This window comes from Pan paniscus, chromosome X, assembly GCF_029289425.2.
Source record: "Pan paniscus chromosome X, NHGRI_mPanPan1-v2.0_pri, whole genome shotgun sequence".
Classification (NCBI taxonomy): Eukaryota; Metazoa; Chordata; class Mammalia; order Primates; family Hominidae; genus Pan; species Pan paniscus.
In genome coordinates this window covers 63,022,680-63,046,521 of record NC_073272.2, presented here as the reverse complement: position 1 = coordinate 63,046,521, position 23,842 = coordinate 63,022,680, and the positions used below count along the sequence as shown (strand labels likewise).

Here is a 23,842-nt window from a genome sequence, read left to right as displayed (position 1 = left end):
CCTGGACGTTTTTTGGTTGGTAGGCTATTAATTATTGCCTCAATTTCAGAGCCTGTTTTTGGTCTATTCAGGGATTCACCTTCTTCCTGGTTTAGTCCTGGGAGGGTGTATGTGTCCTGGAATTTATCCATTTCTTCTAGATTTTCTAGTTTATTTGCGTAGAGGTGTTTATAGTATTCTCTGATGGTAGTTTGTATTTCTCTGGGATCGGTGGTGATATCCCCTTTCTCATTTTTCATTATGTCTATTTCTTTCTTCTCTCTTTTCTTCTTTATTAATCTTGCTGGCATTCTGTCAATTTTGTTGATCTTTTCAAAAAACCAGCCCTGGATTCATTGATTTTTTTGAAAGGTTTTTTGTGTCTGTATCTCCATCAGTTCTGCTCTGATCTTAGTTATTTCTTGCCTTCTGCTAGCTTTTGAAAGTGTTTACTCTTGCTTCTCTAGTTCTTTCAATTGTGACGTTAGAGTGTCAATTTTAGATCTTTTCTGCTTTCTCTTGTGGGTGTTCAGTGCTATAAATTTCCCTCTACACACTGCTTTAAATGTGTGCCAGAGATTCAAGTAGGTTGTGTTTTTGTTCTCATTGGTTTCAAAGAACATCTTTATTTCTGCCATCATTTTGTTATGTACCCAGTAGTCACTCAGCAGCAGGTTGTTCAGTTTCCATTTAGTTGAGTGGTTTTGAGTGAGTTTCTTAATCCTGAGTTCTAGTTTGATTGCACTGTGGTCTGGGAGACAGTTTGTTATAATTTCTGTTCTTTTACATTTGCTGAGGAGTTCTTTACTTCCAACTATGTGGTCAATTTTGGAATAGGCGCAATGTGGTGCTGAGAAGAATGTATATTCTGTTGATTTGTGGTGGAGAGTTCTATAGATGTCTATTAGGTCCACTTGGTGCAGAGCTAAATTCAATTCCTGGATATCCTTGTTAAATTTCTGTCTCGTTGATCTGTCTAATGTTGACATTGAGATGTTAAAGTCTTCCATTATTATTGTGTGGGAGTCTAAGTCTTTTTGTAAGTCTCTAAGGACTTGCTTTATGAATCTGGGTACTCCTGTGTTGGGTGTATATATATTTAGGATAGTTAGCTCTTCTTGTTGAATTGATCCCTTTGCCATTATGTAATGGTCTTCTTTGTCTCTTTTGATCTTTGTTGGTTTAAAGTCTGTTTTATCAGAGACTAGGATTGCAACCCCTGCGTTTTTTTGTTTTCCATTTGCTTGGTAGATCTTTCTCCATCCCTTTATTTTGAGCCTATGTGTGTCTCTGCACGTGAGATGGGTCTCCTGAGTACAGCACACTGATGGGTCTTGACTCTTTATCCAGTTTGCCAGTCTGTGTCTTTTAATTGGAGCATTTAGCCCATTTACATTTAAATTTAATATTGTTATGTGTGAATTTGATCCTGTCATTATGATGTTAACTGGTTATTTTGCTCGTTAGTTGATGCAGTTTCTTTCTAGCCTCGATGGTCTTTACAATTTGGCATGATTTTGCAGTGGCTGGTACTGGTTGTTCCTTTCCATGTTTCGTGCTTCCTTCAGGAGGTCTTTTAGGGCAGACCTGGTGGTGACAAAATCTCTCAGCATTTGCTTGTCTGTAAAGGATTTTATTTCTCCTTCACTTATGAAGCTTAGTTTGGCTGGACATGAAATTCTGGGTTGAAAATTCTTTTCTGTAAGAATGTTGAATATTGTCCCCCACTCTCTTCTGGCTTGTAGAGTTTCTGCCAAGAGATCAGCTGTTAGTCTGATGGGCTTCCCTTTGTGGGTAACCTGACCTTTGTCTCTGGCTGCCCTTAACATTTGTTCCTTCATTTCGACTTTCGTGAATCTGACAAGTATGTTCTTGGAGTTGCTCTTCTCGAGGATTATCTTTGTGGCATTCTCTGTATTTCCTGAATTTGAATGTTGACCTGCCTTGCTAGATTGGGGAAGTTCTCCTGGATAATATCCTGCAGTGTTTTCCAACTTTTTTCCATTCCGCCTGTCACTTTCAGGTATACCAGTCAGACGTAGGTTTGGTCTTTTCACATAGTCCCATATTTTTTGGAGGCTTTGTTCGTTTCTTTTTACTCTTTTTTCTCTAAACTTCTCTTCTCACTCAGTTTCATTCATTTGATCTTCAATCACTGATACCCTTTCTTCCAGTGGATCGAATCGGCTACTGAAGCTTGTGCATTTGTCACATAGTTCTCGTGCCATGGTTTTCAGCTCCATCAGGTCATTTAAGGACTTTTCTACACTGGTTATTGTAGTTAGCCATTCGTTTAATCTTTTTTTCAAGGTTTTTAGCTTCTTTGTGATGGGTTTGAACTTCCTCCTTTAGCTCAGAGAAGTTTGATCTTCTGAAGCCTTCTTCTCTCCACTCGTCAAAGTCATTCTCCCTCCAGCTTTGTTCTGTTGCTGGAGAGGAGCTGCATTCCTTTGGAGGCAGAGAGGTACTCTGATTTTTAGAATTTTCAGCTTTTCTGCTCTGTTTTTTCCCCATCTTTGTGGTTTTATCTACCTTTGGTCTTTGATGATGGTAACGTACAGTTGGGGTTTTGGTGTGGATGTCCTTTCTGTTTTTCAGTTTTCCTTCTAACAGTCAGGACCCTCAGCTGCAGGTCTGTTGGAGTTTGCTAGAGGTCCACTCTAGACCCTGTTTGCCTGGTTATCAGCAGCAGAGGCTGCAGAACAGCAAATGTTGCAGAACAGCGAATGTTGCCGAACAGGAAATGTTGCTGCCTGATCGTTCCTCTGGAACCTTTGTCTCAGAGGTGTACCTGGCCATGTGAGGTGTCAGTCTGCCCCTACTGGGTGGTGCCTCCCAGTTAGGCTTCTCAGGGGTCAGGGACCCACTTGAGGAGGCAGTCTGTTTGCTCTCAGATCTCAAACTCCGTGCTGGGAGAACCACTACTCTCTTCAAAGCTGTCAGACAGGGACGTTTAAGTCTGCAGAAGTTTCTGCTGCCTTTCGATCAGCTATTCCCTGCCCCATAGGTGGAGTCTACAGAGGCAGGTGGGCCTCCTTGAGCTACAGTGGGCTCCACCCAATTTGAGCTTCCCGGCTGCTTTGTTTACCTACTCAAGCCTCGGCAATGGTGGGCGCCCCTCCCCCAGCCTCGCTGCCACCTTGCAGTTCGATCTCAGACTGCTGTGCTAGCAATGAGCGAGGCTCTGTGGGTGTGGGACCCTCGGAGCCAGCCTCGGGTTATAATCTGCTGGTGTGCTGTTTGCTAAGACCCTTGGGAAAGCGTAGTATTTGGGTGGGAGTGAACAGATTTTCCAGGTGCTGTCTGTCAAGGCTTCCCTTGGCTGGGAAAGGGAATTCCCTGACCCCTTGCACTTCCCAGGTGAGCTGATGCCTCACCCTGCTTCGGCTCTCAAAGTGGGCTGCACCCACTGCCCTGCACCCACTGTCCGACACGCCCCAGTCACACAAACCTGGTAACTCAGTTGGAAATGCAGAAACCACCTGTCTTCTGTGTTGCTCATGCTGGGAGCTGTAGACTGGAGCTGTTCCTATTCGACCATCTTGGAACCGCCCCCTAATTTCTTTTTTTCATCACTGATTTTATTTATTTGGACCTTCTCTCTCTTTTTCTGGGTCTGGGTAAAGGTTTGTCAATTTTGTTTATCTTTTCTAGAATCCAATTTTCATTTCATTGATCTTTTATTCATTTCAATTATATTTCTGCTCTGGTCCTTATTATTTCCTTTTTTTCTTTTATTAATTTTGAGTTTTCATTGTTCTTGCTTTCCTAGTTCTTTAAGACACCTCATTAGGTTATTTACAGTTTTTCTACTTTTTTGGTATAGGCACTTATAGCTATATATTTTCTTCTTTGTACTGTTTTCACTGTATCCCATACGTTTTGATATCTTGTGTTATCATTATCAGTGGTTTTAAGAAATTGTTCATTTTTCTTCTTAATTTATTCATTGACCCACCAGTCACTCAGGAACATATTGTTTAATTTCCACGTGTTTTTATAGTTTCCAGAATTCCTCTTGCTATTGATTTCTGGTTTTATTTCATGTTGATCAGAGAAGATATTTCATATAATTTCAATTTTTTTAATTCTTTAAGAATTGTTTTGCAACCTAACATATGTTCTAGCCGTGAGAATGTTACATCTGCTGAGAAGAAGAATGTGTTTTCTGTGCCCACGAATCCAATGTTCTATAAATATCTATTATGTCCATTTAGTCTGTAGTGCAGATTAAGTCCAATGTTTCTTTGATTTTCTGTCTTTATGACAGAATGCTGAAAATAAGCTGTTGAAATCTCCAGCTATTGTATTGGAGTCTATCTCTCTTTAGGCATAATAATATTTTCTTTATATAACCAGGTGCTCCTGTGTTGGGTGCATGTATATTTATAATTCTTATATCCTCTTACTGAGTTAATTGACCCTTTTCTCATTGTAGAGTGACCTTGTCTCTTATAGTTTTTTCTTCTTAAGTATGGCAATTTGTGCTCTTTTTTGGTTTCCATTTCCATGGAATATTTTTTCATCCCTTTATTTTCAGTCTCTGTGTGTTTTTTATATGTAAAGTGTGTTTCTTGTAGGCAAGGGATCATTGGGTCTTGTTTATTTATCCATTTAGCCACTCTATGTATTCTCATTGGAGAGGTGAGCACATTTACATTTAAGATTTTTGACAAGTAAGGACTTACTCTTACCATTTTGTTATTTGTTTCCTGGTTGTTTTGTGGTCTTCTTTACCTTCTTTCCTTCCTTCCTTCCTGTCTTTCTTTAGTGAAGGTGATTTTCTTTGGTGATTTATTTTAATTTCTTGCTCTATTTTTTAATATATCGTATGTTTTTTTAATTTGAGGTTACCTCATGGCAATAGTGTCTTACAACCTGTTACTTAAAACTGATGACAACTCAACACTGATTGCCTCAACAAACAAGCAAACCAGAAAAAAGAAAATTAATAAAAACTCTACCCTTTAACTTTTTTCTTCCACTTGTTAACTTTGTGTTGTTTCCATTTATATTTTGTTGTACTATCTCTCTTGAAAAGTTTTTGTTTATTATTTTGATTTTTTAGTCTTTCTACTAAGATGTAAGTAGTTTACATGCCATAATTACAGTGTTATAATATTCTGTATTTTTCTGTGCACTTACTATTACCAGTAATTACTATTACCAGTAATTTTTACACTGTGAGATGATTTCTGATTGCACATTAATTTTGTTCTCTTTCAGAATGAAAAACTCTTTAGCATTTCTTGTAGGACAAACTTGGTGTTAATGAAATCCTTCTACTTTCTATGGCTGGGACAGTATTTCTCCTTCATGTTTCATGGATATTCTCAGTGGATAAAATACTTTTGGATAAAATGGTTTTTTGTTTTTTTGTTTTTCTTCAGCACATTACATATGGCATGCCACTCTCTCTTGGCCTATAAGGTTTCCACTGAAAAGTCTACTGCCAGACGTATTGGAGCTGCATTGTATATTACTTGTTTTTGTATATTACTTGTTTCTTTTATCTTGCTGCTTTTAATATCATTTTTTTTTTATCCTTGACTTTTGGGAGTTTGATTATTAAATGCCTTGATGTAGTCTTCTTTGCATTAAATCTGCTTGGTGTCCTATAACCTTTTTGCACTTGTATATTAATATCTTTCTCTAGTTTGGGGAAGTTATCTCTTATTATCTATTTGTGTAAACTTTCTACCCCTATCTCTTTCTCAATGACCTCTTTAAGGCCAATAACTCTTAGAAGTGCTTTTTTGAGGCTATTTTCTAGATCTCATAGGTGTGCTTCATTCTTTTTTTGTCTCCCCTGACTATATTTTCAAATAGCCTATCTTGAAGCTCACTAAATTCTTCTTTCTCCTTGGTCAGTTCTGCTGGTGAGAGACTCTGACATATTCTTCAGTATGTCAATTGCATTTTTTCATCTCAAAATTCTGCTTAATTCTTTTTAATTATTTTAATCTCTGTTAAATTTATCTATTAGGATTCTTAACTTCTTCTCTATTTTATCTTGGATTTAGTTGAGAATCTTCAAAACAGCTATTTTGAAATCTCAGTCTGAAAGGTAACCTATCTCTGTCTCTCCAGGATTAGTTTCTGGTCCTTTGTTTAGTTCATTTGGTGAGGTCATGTTTTCCTGGATGGTCTTATGGATGTTCATCAGTGTCTGGACATTAAAGAGTTAAGTATTTATTGTACTCTTTACAGTCTGGGCTTGTTTGTACCCATCCATCTTGGGAAGGCTTTTCAGGTATTCAAAGGGACTTGGGTGTTGTTATCTAAGTTTTTGTTTTCTGCAGCCATATCTACATTAGGAGGCCCCACAAGCCCAGTTAAGCTGTGGCTCTTACAGACTTGAAGAGGTATTGCCTCGGTAGTCTTAGATAAGATTCGGAAGAATTCTTTGGATTACCAGGCATGGACTCTTGTTCTCTTCCCTTACTTTCTCCCAAATAAATAGAGTCTCTCTCTCTCTCTCTCTGTCTCTCTGTCTTCTCTCTCTCTCTGTTTCTCTCTTTCTCTCTTTCTTCCTCTGTGATTAGCCACCTGGAGCTGGATGAGGGGTGACACAAGCACTACTGTGGTCCGCACCACTGGGACTGTGATGGGTCACATCTGAAGCCAGCATGGTACTTGTGTGATGGGTCAGACCTGAAGCCAGCATGGTACTTGGTCTCACTCAAGGCCTCGGGTAACCACTGCCTTGTTTGCACAAGGTCCTAGGCCTCTGCAATCAGAAGGTGGCAGAGCCAGCCAGGTTTGTGTCTTTCCATTCAGGTTGGCAAGTTCCCCGCAGCCCCAGTCAGGTCCAGAGATGCCATCAGGGAGCCAGATTCTACAGTCAGAAATCTTAGGAATCTAGCCAGTGCTCTTTCTACTGCAGCTGAGCTGGCACCAAAAAGGCCCAAAGGCTCTGCCTTCAGCTTGTGATGAATGCTGCCAGGCCTGGAATTCTCCATTCAAGGCAGTGGACTCCCCTTTGGCCTGAGGCAGGTGCCTCAGGACTCTGCTTGCTGCCCTGTCCTACTGTGGCTGAACTGGTATCCAAGTTGCAAGACAAAGTCCTCTTTAGTCTTCCCTCTCCCCTCAAGCAGAGGGAAGGAGTTTCTCCTGGAGCTGCTATTTGTGCTTCCTGGGATTAAGGAGGGGGTGGAACAAGCACTCCCTTGGCAACCCAAGTGGTGTCCCACTAGGTCATATTCCCCTCAAGTCCACTGGCTCTGAGCCAAGCACAGAACCAGGACTTGCCCAAGAATTGCAATTATTATTTCCTAGACTGCCTTTCCAGTTTGTTTAGGGTTCCAGAGGATTTTATCCCATGGTGAGAGGCTTGCTGGAACTTAGGTTCCTACTGCTGGGATTGATGATTTCTAGAGCTGGTTTAATTGCTTTCTCTGTGGACACAATGTGAGTTCTGCCTGGTGTTGCTTTCTGTTGGGACAGGGCAGCACTGAGTTCCAATGGTAAGTTCCACAATCAGCGCACTCTCCCTCCCCCAGATGCACAGATTCTAAGTGCCACGTAGCTGCTGTGATGACATCAAAACACCATATCAAATAACGTTTCAAATTAATATTCAATTTTCTGTGGTGTTTCATAATCCTTTACGAATTTTATATCTTTGTCCTATTTATGTAACTTATTAACCTTGTTCTGTCAGTGTCAACTGAAAATGAAATATCTCTAGTTTGGCCAAGTATAAAGGCAAAAAATGCAATGTTTTACATTACAGGTACAATTGTTAAATGTATTCTAATTATTGAATCTAGGGCAAACCGGAGAAAAACATTTATTTTTACGCTGTTAGCTGAAGTTATGCCACTGTAACTAAATCATACATTATAAAGTAATAAACTATATATCTGATTTCATTTTTCTCCTCACCACTTTCATCAGTTAGTGGACTGTCTGTCTGTCTTATAGCCACAAATAAGGTGCTTTCTGACTCCTCCTACAATTAAGATCCATTGCTAATTAACACAGTGCTCCTCTTGAGTGCAGTGCTCATCATAGAATTCAGAAAAGAATCTGAGTGACTGGGGAAGTTTGATAAGGATGATAAAGGGGTCTGGACCCATGGCTACTGCTTGCACCACAACCATATCTGTTTCCTCTGCAAGTTTTAGCATATATTGGAAATTCTTTTTCCAGCTTTCAAAATTTTATTCTCAAAAAAAAAAAGCAATTCCGGACTGGGCGCAGTGGCTCACGCCTGTAATCCCAGCACTTTGGGAGGCCAAGGCAGGCTAATCACCTGAAGTAGGGAGTTTGAGACCAGCCTGACCAACATGGAGAAACCCTGTCTCTACTAAAAATACAAAAATTAGCTAGGCGTGGTGGCACATGCCTGTAATCCCAGCTACTCAGGAGGCTGAGGCAGGAAAATAACTTGAACCTGGTAGGCAGAGGTTACAGTGAGCCAAGATCGCACCATTGCACTCCAGCCTGAGCAACAAGAGTGAAAAAAAAAAAAAAAAAAAAAGCAAGTTTGTCAGTTTGATTTGAAATTTTTCTTATCCAAAAATATTATTATATCAGAACGTTAGCATACCTCAGAGAGATGGCACCTTGTTCAAACTGGCTACAAGGATCATTTGTTCAACTAGACAGCCGTAGTGTGTTCACTCAGAATGAGGATATTTATCCGCATTTCTGCCAATCCCAATTTGTAAAGAGGGCATGATAACATAGATTTGTGAGGTATTTGCAGTAAACAAGATTTGAACCATACAAGATAATAATTAACTGACTTCGGCCTGCAGATAAGATTCCGTGGAACAGTAAGAATGTCCAGTGTTCTCTATGTGAGTAAAAGGCAAATCACTGGAGACCCAAGACCTCATATATGTGACATAAAATTTCAAACTTGTACCATAACTACTAATCTTATTCTCAATTTGGTTTAAGTGTAATCACTTTATCTCTTTGATCAAGCCATGACAGAGGCAAGTCTTCCCTGGGACTTTGCAATTAGGGAGACAAAATTTGATCTTTTTGGCCAGGCAAGGGGGCTCACGCCTGCAATCCCAGCACTTTGGGAGGCTGAGACAGGTGAATCACTTGAGGTCAGGAGTTCAAGACCAGCCTGGCCAACATGGCGCAACCCCGTCTCTACTAAAAATACAAAAATTAGCTGGACATGGTAGCATGTGCCTATAGTCCCAACTACTTGGGAGGCTGAGGCATGAGAATTGCTTGAACCTGGGAGACAGAGGTTGCAGTGAGCTAAGATCAGGCCACTGCACTCCAGCCTGGGTGACAGAGCAAGACTCTGTCTAAAAAAAAAAAAAAAAAAAATTTTTACTTAGCTCACTTGTGATTGGGTTTCCTGTCATTTGAAATCAAAATAATCTTAATACAAAAAGGAGGATAATTATCATTTTTTTCAACTTTTATTTTAGAACCAGTGGGAACATGTGCAGGTTTATTACAAAGGTTTATTGTGTGATGCTGAGGTTTGGGATACGACTGAACCCGTCACCAAGGTAGAGAACATACTATCCAAAAGGTAGTTGTTCAGCCCTCCCCCTCCCCCTTCTCTCACACCCTAGTAGTTCTCAGTGTTTATTGTTCCCATCTTTATGTTCATGTGTACCCAGTGTTTAGCTCTCACTTATAAGTAATAACATGTGGTACTTAGTTTTCTGTTTCTGCATTAGTTTGCTTAGCATAATGGCCTCCAGTTGCATCCATGTTGCTGCAAAGGAAATGATTTCATTCTTTTTTATGACTGTGTAGTATTTCGTGGTGTATATGGATTACGTTTTCCTTATACAATCCACCATTGATGAGCACCTGGGTTGATTCCATATTTCTGCTATTGTGGATAGAGCTGTGATGAACATACAGGTGCATGCATCCTTTGGGTAAAATGATTTATTTTCCTTTGGATATATACCCAGTAATGCGATTGCTGAGTGGAATGGTGGTTCAAATGTTGGTTGTTTGAGAAATCTCCAAAGTGCTCTACTCAATGGCTAAATTAATTTACATTCACACCAAAAAGGTATGTGTCCCCCTTTCTCCACAGCCTTGCCAACGTATTATGTTTTTATTTTTCCACAAAAGAAATTCTGACTGGTTTGAGATGGCATATCATTATGGTTTGATTTGCAATTCTCTTATGATTAATGACGATATATTTTCATATGTTTGTTGGCCACTTGTATGTCTTTTTTTCAGAAGTGTCCGTTCATGTCCCTTGCCCAATTTTAAATGGAGTGGTTTTTTGCTTATTGATTTGTTTAAATTCCTTATAGATTCTGCATATTAGACCTTTGTTGGCTGCATAGTTTGTATTTTCTCCCCTTCTATAGGTTGTCTGTTTACTTCCTTGATAGTTTCTTTTGCTATGCAGAAGCTCTTTAGATTAATTAAGTCTTATTTAATCAATTTTTATTTTTGTTGCAATTTATTTTGAGGACTTAGCCATAAATATGTTGCCAAGGCCAATATCAAGAAGGGCATTTTCTAGGTTTTCTTCCAGGATTTTCATAGGTTGAGGTCTTACATTTAGGTCCTTAATCCTTCTCAAGCTAATTTTTGTATATGGTGGTAGGTAATGGTCCAGTTTCATTCTTCTGCATATGGATAGCCAGTTCTCACAGCACCATTTATTGAATAGGGAGTCTTTCCTATTGCTTGTTTTTCTTAAGTTTGTTGAAGATTAGGTGGTGGTAGGTGTGCATCTTTACATCTCAGTTCCGTTTTCTCTTCCCTTGGTGTATGTGTCTTTCTTTGTTTTTGTTTTTTGTACCAGTACAATGCTGTTTTGATTACTGTAGCCTTCTAGTATAGTTTGAAGTCAGAAAAAGTGCTGCTCCAGCTTTTTTTTTTTTTTTTTTTTTTTGCTTTGAGTTGCTTTGGTTATTCAGATTCTTTTTTTGGTTCCATATGAATTTTAGAAGTCTTTTTTTCTAATTCTGTGAAAAAATGTTGTTGGTAGTTTAATAGGAATAGCATTGAATCTGTCAATTGCTTTAGGTGCTATGGCCATTTTAATAATATTAAGTCTTCTGAACATGAGCATGGAATGTTTATTTATTTATATCATCTCTAATTTCTTTCAGCAGTGTTTTGTAATTCTTTTTGTAGTAATCTTTCACCTCCTTGGTTAGCTGTATTCCTAGGTATTTCTTTTTTTGTTGTTTGTGTGGATTTTTAGAAATAAATATTGTTTGTTTTATTATACTTTCAGTTCTAGGGTACATGTGCACAACGTGCAGGTTGTTCCATAGGTATACATGTGCCATGTTGCTTTGCTGCACCCATCAACTCATCATTTACATTTCTTCTAATGCTATCCCTCCTCCAGCCACACACCCCCCGACAGGTCCCAGTCTGTGATGTTCCCTGCCCTGTGTCCAAGTGATCTCATTGCTCAATTCCGACCTATGAGTGAGAACATGCGGTGTTTGGTTTTCTGTCCTTGTGATAGTTTGCTGAGAATGATGGTTTCCAGCTTCATCCATGTCCCTGCAAAGGACATGAACTCATCCTTTCTTATAGCTACATAGTTTTCCACGGTGTATATGAGCCACATTTTCTTAATCCAGTCTATCATTGTTGGATATTTGGGTTGGTTCCAAGTCTTTGCTGTTGTGAGTAGTGCCGCAATAAACATAGGTGTGCATGTGTCTTTATAGTAGCATGATTTATAATCCTTTGGGTATACACCCAGTAATAGGATTACTGGATCAAATGGCAATTCTAGTTCTAGATCCTTGAGGAATCACCACACTGTCTTCCAAAATGGTTGAACCAATTTACACTCCCACCAACAGTGTAAAAGCATTCCTATTTCTCCACATCCTCTCCAGCATCTGTGGTTTCCTGACTTTTTAATGATTGCCATTCTAACTGGTAAGAGATGGTATCTCATTGTGGTTTTGATTTGCATTTCTCTGATGACCAGTGATGATGAGCATTTTTTCATGTGTGTGTTGGCTGCATAAATTTCTTCTTTTGAAAAGTGTCTGTTCATATCCTTTGCCCACTTTTTGATGTGGTTGTTTGTTTTTTTCTTGTAAATTTGTTTGAGTTCATTGTAGATTCTGGATATTAGCCCTTTGTCAGATAGGTAGATTGCAACACTTTTCTCCCATTTTATAGGTTGCCTGTTCATTCTGATGGTAGTTTCTTTTCCTGTGCAGAAGCTCTTTAGTTTCATTAGATACCATTCGTCTATTTTGGCTTTTGTTGCCATTGCTTTTGGTGTTTTAGTCATGAAGTCCTTGCCCATGCCTGTGTCCTGAATGGTATTGCCTAAGTTTTCTTCTAGGGCTTTTATGGTTTTAGGTCTAACATTTAAGTCTTTAATCCATCTTGAATTAATTTTTGTATAAGGTGTAAGGAAGGGATCCAGTTTTAGCTTTCTACATATAGGTAGCCAGTTTTCCCAGCACAATTTATTAAATAGGTAATCCTCTCCCCATTTCTTATGTTTATCAGGTTTGTCAAAGATCAGGTGGTTGTAGATGTGTGGCATTATTTCTGAGGGCTCTGTTCTGTTCCATTGGTCTATATCTCTGTTTTGGTACCAGTACCATGCTGTTTTGGTTACTGTAGCCTTGTAGTATACTTTGAAGTCCAGTAGCGTGATGGCTCCAGCTTTGTTCTTTTTCCTTAGGATTGTCTTGGCAATGCAGGCTCTTTTTTGGATCCATATGAAATTGAAATTAGTTTTTTCCAATTCTGTAAAGAAAGTAATTGGTAGCTTGATGGGGATGACATTGAATCTACAAATTACTTTGGGCAGTATGGCCATTTTCACGATATTGATTCTTCCTATCCATGAGCATGGAATATTCTTCCATTTGTTTGTGTCCTCTTTTATTTCATTGAGCAGTGGTTTGTAGTTCTCATTGAAGAGGTCCTTCACATCCCTTGTAAGTTGGATTCCTAGGTATTTTATTCTCTTTGAAGCAATTGTGAACGGGAGTTCACTCATGGTTTGGCTCTCTGTCTGTTAATGGTGTATGGGAATGCTTGTGATTTTTGTACATTAATTTTGTATCCTGAGACTTTGCTGAATTTGCTTATCAGCTTAAGGAGATTTGGGGCTGCGATGATAGGGTTTTCTAAATATACAGTCATGTCATCTGCAAACAGGGACAATTTGACTTCCTCATTTCATAATTGAATACCCTTTATTTCTTCTCCTGCCTGATTGCCCTGGCCAGAGCTTCCAACACTCTGTTGAATAGAAGTGGTGAGAGAGGGTATTCTTGTCTTGTGCCAGTTTTCAAAGGCAATGCTTCTGGTTTTTTCCCATTCGGTATGATATTGGCTGTGGGTTTGTCATAAATAGATCTTATTATTTTGATATATGTCCCATCAATACCTAGTTTATTGAGAGTTTTTGGCATGAAGGGCTATTGAATTTTGTCAAAGGCCTTTTCTGCATCTATTGAGATAATCATGTGCTTTTTGTCATTGGTTCTGTTTACGTGATGGATTACATTTATTGATTTGGGCGTATTGAACCAGCCTTGCATCCCAGGGATGAAGCCGACTTGATCATGGTGGATAAGCTTTATGATGTGCTGCTGGATTCAGTTTGCCAGTATTTTATTGAGGATTTTCGCATTGATGTTCATCTGGGATACTGGTCTAAAAATCTCTTTTTTGTTGTGTCTCTGCCAGGTTTTGTTATCAGGATGATGTTGGCCTCATAAAATGAGTTAGAGAGGATTCCCTCTTTTTCTATTGATTGGGATTTTTTGAAGGAATGATACCAACTCCTCTTTGTACATCTGGTAGAATTCTGCTATGAATCCATGTGGTCCTGGACTTTTTTGGTTGGTAGACTATTATTTATTGCCTTAATTTCAGAGGCTGTTTTTGGTGTATTCAGAGATTGAACTTCCTCCTGGTTTAGTCTTGGGAAAGTGTGTGTCCAGGAATTTATCCATTTCTTCTAGATTTTCTAGTTTATTTACATAGAGGTGTTTATAGTATTCTCTGATGGTAGTTCATATTTCTGTGGGATCAGTTGTAATATCCCCTTTATCATTTTTTATTACATCTATTTGATTCTTCTCTCTTTTCTTCTCCATTAGTCTTGCTAGCAGTCTATCAATTTTGTTGATCTTTTCAGAAAACCAGCTCATGGATTCATTGATTTTTTTGAAGGGTTTTTTTGTGTCTCTATCTCCTTCAGTTCTGCTCTGATCTTAGTTATTTCTTGCCTTCTGCTAGCTTTTGAATGTATTTGCCCTTGCTTCTCTAGTTCTTTTAATTGTGATGTTAGGGTGTCGATTTTAGATCTTTCCTGCTTTCTCTTTTGGGCATTTAGTGCTATAAATTTCCCTCTACAGACTGCTTTAAATGTGTCCTAGAGATTCTGCTATGTTGTGTCTTTGTTCTCATTGGTTTCAAAGAACATCTTTATTTCTGCCTTCATTTCGTTATTTATCCAGTAGTCACACAGGAGCAACTTGTTAGGTTTCCATGTAGTTGTGCAGTTTTAAGTGAGTTTCTTAATCCTGAGTTCTAATTTGATTGCACTGTGGTCTGTGAGACAGTTTGTTGTGATTTCTTTTCTTTTACATTTGCTGAGGAGTGTTTTACTTCCAATTATGTGGTCAATTTTAGAGTAAGTGCGATGTGGTGCTGAGAAGAATGTATATTCTGTTGATTTGGGGTGGCAAGTTCTGTAGATATCTATTAGATCTGCTTGTTGCAGCACTGAGTACAGGCCCTGGATATCCTTATTAACCTTCTGTCTTCTTGATCTGTCTAATATTAACAGTGGGGTGTTAAAGTCTCCCATTATGATTGTGTGGGAGTCTAAGTCTCTTTGTAGGTCTCTAAGTACTTCCTTTATGAATCTGGGTGCTCCTGTATTGGGTGCATATATATTTAGGATAGTTAGCTCTTCTTGTTGAATTGATCCCTTTACCATTATGTAATGGACTTCTTTGTCTCTTTTGATCTGTGTTGGTTTAGAGTCTGTTTTATCAGAGGCTAGGATTGCAACCCCTGTATTTTTTTGTTTTCCATTTGCTTAGTAGATTTTCCTCTATCCCTTTGTTTTGAGCCTATGTGTGTCTTTGCATGTGAGATGGGTCTCCTGAATACAGTACACTGATGGGTCTTGACTCTATCCTATTTGCCAGGCTGTGTGTTTTAATTGGGGCATTTAGCTTATTTGTATTTAAGGTTAATACTGTTATGTGTGAATTTGATCCTGTCATTATGATGTTAGCTGGTTATTTTGCCCATTAATTGATGCAGATTCTTCATAGCATCAATGGTCTTTACAATTTGGCATGTTTTTGCAGTGGCTGGTACCGGTTGTTTCTTTCCGTGTTTAGTGCTTCCTTGAAGAGCTCTTGTAAGGCAGGCCTGGTGGTGACAAAATCTCTCAGCATTTGCTCGTCTGTAAAGGATTTTATTTCTCCTTCAGTTATGAAGCTTAGTTTGACTGGACATGAAATTCTGCATTGAAAATTCTTTTCTTTAAGTATGTCAAATATTGGCCCCCACTCTCTTCTGGCTTGTAGCGTTTCTGCTGAGAGATCTGCTGTCAGTCTGATGGGCTTCCCTTTGTATGTAACTCTACCTTTCTCTCTGGCTGTCCTTAACACTTTTTCCTTCATTTCAACCTTAGTAAATCTGACAATTTTGTGTCTTGGGGTTGCTCTTCTCTAGGAGTATCTTTGTGGTGTTCTCTGTATTTCCTGAATTTGAACGTGGGCCTGCCTTGCTAGATTGGGGAAGTTTTCCTGGATAATATCCTGCAGAGTGTTTTCCAACTTGGTTCTATTCTCCGCATCACTTTCAGGTACACCAATCAGACGTAGATTTGTTCTTTTCACATAGTCCCATATTTCTTGGTGGCTTTCTTCATTTATTTTTACTTTTTTTTCTCTAACCTTGTCTTCTCACTGTATTTTATTAATTTGATCTTTAATCACTGATACCCTTTCTTACACTTGAAAAAATCTTCTATTGAAGCTTGTGCATGCGTCACGAAGTTCTCATGCTATGGTTTTCAGCTCCATCATGTCATTTAAGGTCTTCTCTACCTTCTAGTTAGCCATTCGTCTAATCTTTTCTCTAGGTTTTTAGCTTCCTTGCAATGGCTTCAAACATCCTCCTTTAACGGCCGTGCATGGTGGCTCACGCCTGTAATCCCAGCACTTTGGGAGGCCAAGGTGGGTAGATCACGAGGTCAGGAGATCAAGACCATCCTGGCTAACACGGTGAAACCCCGTCTCTACTAAAAATACAAAAAATTAGCTGGGCGTGGTGGCGGGCACCTGTAGTCCCAGCCACTTGGGAGGTTGAGGCAGGAGAATGGCATGATCCCAGGAGGCGGAGCTTGCAGTGAGCTGAGATCACGCCACTGCACTCCAGCCTGGGCGACAGAGCAAGACTCCTTCTCAAAAAAAAAAAAAAAATCCTCCTTTTGCTTGGAGAAGTTTGTTATTACTGGCCTTCTGAAGCCTCCTTCTGTCAACTTGTCAAAATCATTCTCCGTCCAGCTTTGTTCCGTTGCTGGTGAGGCGCTGCAATCCTTTGGGGGACAAGAGGCACTCTGATTTTTATAATTTTCAGCTTTTCTCCTCTGGTGTCCCCCTATCTTTGTGATTTATCTACCTTTGGTCTTTGATGTTGGTGACCTACAGATGGGGTTTTGGTGTAGATGACCTTTTTGTTGATGTTGATGCTATACCTTTCTGTTTGTTAGTTTTCCTTCTAACAGTCATGTCTCTCAGCTGCAGGTCTGTTGGAGTTTGCTGGAGTTCCACTCCAGACCCCATTTGCCTGGGTATCACCAGCGGAGGCTGTAGAACAGCAAATAATGCAGAACAGCAAGTATTGCTGCCTGATCCTTCCTCTGGAAGCTTCATCCCAGAGAGGCAGCCACCTATATGAGGTTTCTGTTGGCCCCTACTGGGAGGTGTCTCCCAGTTAGGCTACATGGGGTTCAGGGACCCACTTAAGGAGGCAGTCTGTCCATTCTCAGAGCTCAAACGCTGTGCTGGGAGAACCACTGCTCTCTTCAGAGCTGTTAGACAGGGACGTTTAAGTCTGCAGAAGTTGTCTGCTGCCTTTTGTTCAGCTATGCCCTGCCCACAGAGGTCGAGTCTAGAGGCAGTAGGCCTTGTTGAGCTGCGGTGGGCTCCACCCAGTTTGAGCTTCCCAGCTGCTTTGTTTACCTACTCAATCCTCAGCAATGGCAGACGCCCCTCCGCCAGCCAGGCTGCCGCCTTGAAGATCAATCTCAGACTGCTGTGCTAGCAGTGAGCAAGGCTCCATGGGCGTGTGACCTGCCAAGCGAGGCATGGGAGAGGATCACCATGTCTGCTGGTTGCTGAGACCTTGGGAAAAGTGTAGTTTTTGGGTGGGGAATGTCCCGTTTTTCCAGGTAGTCTCCCATGGCTCCCCTTGGCTAGGAAAGGGAAATCCCCCCACCACTTGTGCTTCCTAGCTTAGGCAATGCCCCTCCCTGCTTCAGCTCACCCTCCGTGGGCTGCACCCACAGTCCAACCAGTCCCAATGAGATGAACCCGGTACCTCAATTGGAAATGCAGAAATCACCCATCTTCTGTGTCGATCACACTGGGAGCTGCAGACTGGAGCTGTTCCTCTTCGGCCATCTTGGAACACCCCCGTGCCCCAGGTATTTCATTTTCTTTGCGGCTATTGTAAATGGTATTGAAGTGACATTCTTGAATTGGCTTTCAGCTAGAGTACTATTAGTGCATAGTAACGGTACTGATTTTTATGCTTTAATTTTGTATCCTGAAACTCTACTGAAGTCATTTTGTGGCTCTAGGAGCCTTTTGGCAGAGTCTTTAGGGTTTTCTAGGTATGTAATCATATTGTCAGCAAAGAGAGAGAGAGTTTAACTCCTTTTCCTATTTGGATGCCTTTTATTTCTTTCTCTTGTTCGATTGCTCTGTCAAGGACTTCCAGTACTATGTTGAATAGGAGTGGTGGGAGTAAGCATCTTGTTCCAGTTTTGTCTTGTTCCAGTTTTCAAGGCGTATGATTTCAGCTTTTGCCCATTTAGTATAATATTGGCTGTGGGTTTGTCCTATATGGCTCTTATAATTTTCAGGTATGTTTCTTTATTTATTAAGGGATTTTATCATGAAGGGATGTTGGAGTTTATTGAATGCTTTTTCTACGTCTATTGAGATGATCATGTGGTTTTTGTTTTTCATTCCGTTTATGTGGTGAATCACATTTATTGATTTGCATATGTTGAACCAACATTGCATCCCAGGACTAAAGCCTACTTGATCATAGTGAATTAATTTTTGATGTGCTGAAAGATTTGGTTAACATTTTGTTAGCATTTTATTGAGGATTTTTGCATCTATGTTCATCGAGAATGTTGGCTTAAAGTTTTTATTTTTTGCTGTGTCTCTGTGAAATTTTGATATCAGGATGATGCTGGATTCATAGAAAGAGATAAGGAGGAGTTCCTCCTCCTCAATTTTTTGGAATAGTTTCAGTAAAACTGATAACAGTTCTTTGTATGTCTGCTAGAACTCTGCTGTGAATCCATCTGTTCCAGACCTTTTTTGGTTGGCACCTGTTTTTTTTTGTTGTTGTTCTCATTGTTTTGTTTGTTTGTTTGATTGTCTTTCTCATTCAATTTTGAAACCCATTATTGGTCTCTTCAGGTTTTCACTTTCTTCCTGGTTCATTCTTGGGAGGTTCTTTGTTTTGAGGAATTGTTATCCATTTCCTCAAGATATTTTAATTTGTGTGCATTTAAGTGTTCATAATAGTCTCTAAGGATCTTTTATATTTCTTTGGGATTAGAGTGTCATCTTTGTCATTCCTGATTGTGCTTATTCGGATCTTTTATTTATTTATATTTTGTTAATCTAGCTAGCAGTCTATCAATCTTACTTACTCTTTCAAAGAACCAAATATTGTTTTTATTGATTTTTTGTATAGCTTTTTACACCTTGATTTCATTCCATTATTGTCATATTATAGTTATTTCTTCTTTCTGTTAGCTTTGGGGTAAATTTCTTTTTTTTTCCTTTTAAGTTCCTCTAGGTGTGATCCTAGATTGTTCATTTGAGACCTTTCTAACTTCTTGATGTTTGTATTTAGCACTGTAAACTTTCCTCTTCACACTGCTTTAGCTACATTCCAACAATTTTGGTGTATTGTGTCTCCATTTTCATTCATTTCAAATAATTTTTAATTTTTACCTTAATTTAGAATTTTTTAAATTTCTATGTACTTTTGTAGTTTTGCGGGATCTTGATATTGATTTCTATTTTTTTTCACTGTAGTCTGAAAGTGTTTGGTATGATTTCATTTTTTTTTAATTTATTGAGATGTGCTCTGTGGCCAAGCATGTGGCTGATTATAGAATATGTTCTGTGTGCAGTTGAGAAAAATGTGTAATTTGCATTTAGTGGGTGGAGTATTTGTTGATGTCTCTTAGGTTCAATAGGTCACATATTGAGTACAATTCCAGTATTTCTTTGTAAGTTTTCTGCCTCAATGATCTATCTAACACTGCCAGTGGGCTATTTAAGTCTTCCACTCTTATAGTGTGGTTGCTTGAGCCTTTTCATATGTCGAGAAGAACATATGAACCCCTGACCTCAGGTGATCCACCTTCTCGGCCTCCCAAACTGCTAGGATTACAGACATGAGCCACCACACCCGGCCCATTAAGGACATTCTTGATTCAAGGGAGGAGATCAAAATATCAACATTAAGAGGAGTTCGGAAGATGCTGATTTCAACCCTCATAGATGATTTTGAGGAGTTCAAGACTTCAGTGGAAGAAGTAACTGAAGATGTAGTAGCAATAGCAGGATAACTATAATTAGAAGTGGAGCCTGAAGATGTGACTGAATTACTGCAATCTCATGATAAAACTTTGATGAATGAGAAATTGTTTCTTATGGATGAGCACATAAAGTGGTTTCTTGATTTAGAATTTACTTCTGGTGAAGATTCTTCAGACATTGCTGAGATTACAACAAATGATTTAGAATATTACATAAACTTGGTTGATAAAGCAGGGGCAGATTTTGAGAGGATTGACTCTAATTTTGAAAGAAGTTCTGCTGTGGGTAAAATGCTATCAAACAACATCACTGTCTATGGAGATACATTTCATGAAAGGAAGAGTCAGTTTATGTGGCAAATTTTATTGGTGTCTTATTTTGAGAAATTGCCACAGATGTTGCGGGAATCAGGAGGACTAGAGAGACCTCGGGGTAAAGTGGGAGGATGTATTGAGTGCACTCAGATCTAGTGGTTTAACATCTTGGGACTGGGCCTTAGAACAAAGACAGCACTTAACCTTTATACACACTTCAAAAAGGGGGTGGGCTGGCCTGAAATAAGCTTACAGTGGCTCAAAGTGTACTGGCACAAAAGCAAGGATACAGAGGCAGAACAAAGGCAGTTAATTAAATTGTGACAGGTGCATAACTCAGGATTACACATGACTGTTGCTATACATCCTAGATGGCTGTTATCTATGAAGCCTAGACGGCTGTTATCTAGGCTTGCTCAAACGAGCCTTGCACTGGCTTATCTCATAACCTTCACTATGGCGCCCAGGTGGCTGTAGCTCAGGCCTGCTCGGACAGCTCATGACTTTCATTGTACTGCTTAGATAAAATGGAATACTTGAAGTTACTAGTTACAGATATCAGGAATCTTTATAAACTCATACTATAAAAGAAAGGAAATTTTTTTTTTTCTTCCTTATGTTGAGGGAGTGCTGGGAGTCTCTAGAACACATTCTTTTGTGTCTTAGCTTTTCAGATAGTGTTTATCTAGGCTCTTCTTGGGTCTGGGATGTGCCTGTTGCTGCCTCTGGGATAAGTCAGCCTAATACAGGAAAGCTTATTTCTTTTTTCTTTTTAATTTTATTTTTCTTTCTTTAATTTCCTCATCACAGACACTCTAATTTTCAATAGCCACCATGCTGATTAGTCAGCAGCCATCAACATCAGTATAAGACTCTCCACCAGCAAAAAGATTGGGACTCAACTAAAGGCTTAGATAATCATTAGCAACAAAGTATTTTTAAATTACAGTGTATACATGGTTTTTTAGACATAATTCTATTGCACTCTTAATATACTATGGTATAATGTAAACATAATGTTTATATGCACTGGGAAACCTTGTGTAACTCACTTTATTTTGATATTCCCTTCATTGTAATGGTCTGAAACTAAGCCCTTCATATCTCTAAGGCACTGAACAAAATGGTAGTTTTGCTAATTACCTCTACTTCTAATCTGATTTGTAAAAGCTCATTATTGATGAAATGGCTCTCTGAAGGATAAAGAGGCCTATTTGTAAGACTTTCAATTTTAGAAGAGTATACTGATGATTTAAAAATTAACCTCAAAGCATATTGCAGTGCTCAAGTTTGTCCATGTTAAGAATGTTTTCCTGGAAAATAAGTAAAAACGTGCCCAAAAATAAATTCAAAATTTATCAAAGTAACACTACTTGGCTAGAGAGATAAGACAGAACCTTAGATGATATTTTCTATCTTCATTGTTGTGTTGAAATTTAGCATTTTTAAGATTATGCATGAGTTGTTGACTTATGTGCATCTGTAATCTCTATGTAACTATGTTAGTTTCATTGTGGAAAGAGATAATGGATGCATTCTGGTAAAACCAGAAGGAAGCTGTTTATTTCTTCCAAGAAAAGGGTAACGGGGAAAGCAACTGTTACATAGTAAACATTGACTATTTTTTCAAAATCCATGGCTATTCTGTAAGGGTTAAGTCATTGCTCTTTCAGGCTTTTAAAACAGTTTTCAGAGGTTGTAAACGTTTATGGAGTCAACATTCAAACCATTTTTATTGTTTTGGAACAAAATCTGAATAAAATTTAAAGGTAGAGAATCCAAGGATTTTGAAAGTATGGATAGCACTTTTATGCTTAGATTTTTTTCTTTTATACTTTTTCTTATTTAATGTTCATGTGGACTTACTCAGCTTGGAGACAGAAAACCTTTTTAAAATTAGTGTAGAGAAAACACTTTATTCAGATTTTCTACATTTTTACAGATTTACCATTTGGTAGTTCTATCACTTTTTTGAATTATTTTGAAGATATTTTTTGCCTTTACTTTTTATGAGTTTAATTATGGTATGTTTTTGTGAGGATTTCCTTCAGCTTACTTTTGCTTCTGTAGGGTTCTCTCACTTTCTTGTATCTGTAAGTTTGTGTCTTCTCTAAGTTGTGGAGTTTTCAGCCATTATTTCTTTCAATAATTTTTCAACCCCAATTTTTTTCCTCTCTTTTTGGGCCACTGATGGTTTAAATGTTGTGTCTTTGTTATTTTCCCAAAGGTCCTTGAGTTTCTCTTTTTATTATATTTGTTTCTGGTTGTGTGTGTGTGTGTGTGTGTGTGTGTGTGTCTTTTGTTTTTGTGTTTTTGAGAGGGAGTTTCACTCTTGTCACCCAGCTGAAGTGCAATGGTGTGATTTTGGCTCACTGCAACCTCTGCCTCCCAGGTTCAAGCAATTCTCCTGCCTCAGCCAGCCAAGTAGTTGGGATTACAGATGCCCACCACCATGCCTGGCTAATTTTTGTATTTTTAGTAGAAATGGGTTTCACCATGTCAGCCAGGCTGGTCTCAAACTGCTGACCTCAAGTGATCCACCCACCTTGGCCTCTGTTTTTAAGATTTTATATATGTGGCCAGGTGTGATGGCTCATGCCTGTAACCCTAGTACTTTGGAAGTCTGAAGTGGGGGATCACTTAACCTCAGGAGTTTAAGACCAGCCTGGGCAACATTGTGAAATTCTGCCTCTACAAAAAATAGCCAGACATGGTGGCTTGTGCCTGTAGTCCCAGCTTCTTGGGGGGCAAAGGTGGGAGGATCACTTCAACCTGAGAGGCAGAGGTTGCAGTGAGCTGAGATTGCACCATTACACTTCAGCCTGGGCAATAAAGTAATACCCTGTCTCAAAAAAAAAAAAAAAAAAAAAGATTTGATCTACTTTGTTGATCTTTCTTCAAGATCACTGTTTCTATCTTTTATCATTCTACCTCTTCTATTTTGTCTGTCCAATAAAGTTTATTTTTATTTCTCTTATTGTATTTTTCAGTTCCATAGTTTACATTTGGTTCTTTTTAACATCTATTTATTTGCTGAAGTATTTTAATTTTTTGTTCTCTCAAAATAGCTTGTAATTGCTTTTAAAAACATTTTTTAAAGGCTGATTTAAAGTCCTTGCCAATTAATTCTAGCATCCAATTTGTCAGTCTTGGAGTGTGTTGATTGTTTTTTGTCATACAAGTTTTTATTTTTCTGCTATTTTGTGTGATGGGTAATTTTCAATTTTATTACAGATATTTGGGATATTATGATAGGAAACACATGGTCATGTTTAGATCTTTAATTTTACCAGTATATGATTCTGTTTAGGTGTATCATACAGATTCTGGCATACTTTTATAAACTGGTTTGCTACTACGTGTGGGGGTGGAAAGAGTTTCCACAGTTCAGGCTGTCAGATATCTCTAGGTGAAGGAAAAGAGTCTCTGGTATGGGGGGATGAAGAGATTTCCTACACTAGGACACTTATAGGGCCAGTATTCCCTTTTCCAAATCAGCCTTGTTGCCAACTTTCTCTTGATGTGAGAAGGGAATCTTTCAGCCCAGGTCACTTGTTGTGGCAAGGTCCTCTTTGCTGATACCACCTGTCTACCTGGTGCATATCAGTGAGGGAGGGAGTTTCAGTCCCAGTTGGAGAGAACACTTCCACTGACTACTTCTTATCAGTGGTGGTTTTGATGAATTTCTTTTTTTTGCCAGTCCTATTGCTATTACTATTGTTGTCAGCTGGTAATTTGCTTTATTGGGTGGAGAGTTGAGCCTCC

At 38.9% G+C, this 23,842-nt stretch overlaps 1 protein-coding gene across 12 annotated transcripts in view; it reads left to right on the top strand.

The window, feature by feature from the left end:
• The window catches only part of SPIN4 (spindlin family member 4), a 215,906-nt gene that overhangs the window by 67,475 nt on the left and 124,589 nt on the right, over nt 1-23,842 (top strand). The window contains exon 1 of one of the 12 annotated variants that reach the window (XR_010111301.1): nt 13,510-17,614. The exons of the other annotated variants lie outside the window; for them this stretch is intronic. The gene's annotated coding sequence lies outside the window, so the exon portion shown is untranslated. Of the gene's footprint in view, nt 1-13,509; nt 17,615-23,842 lie in introns of those variants that run through there. 12 annotated transcript variants of the gene reach the window in all.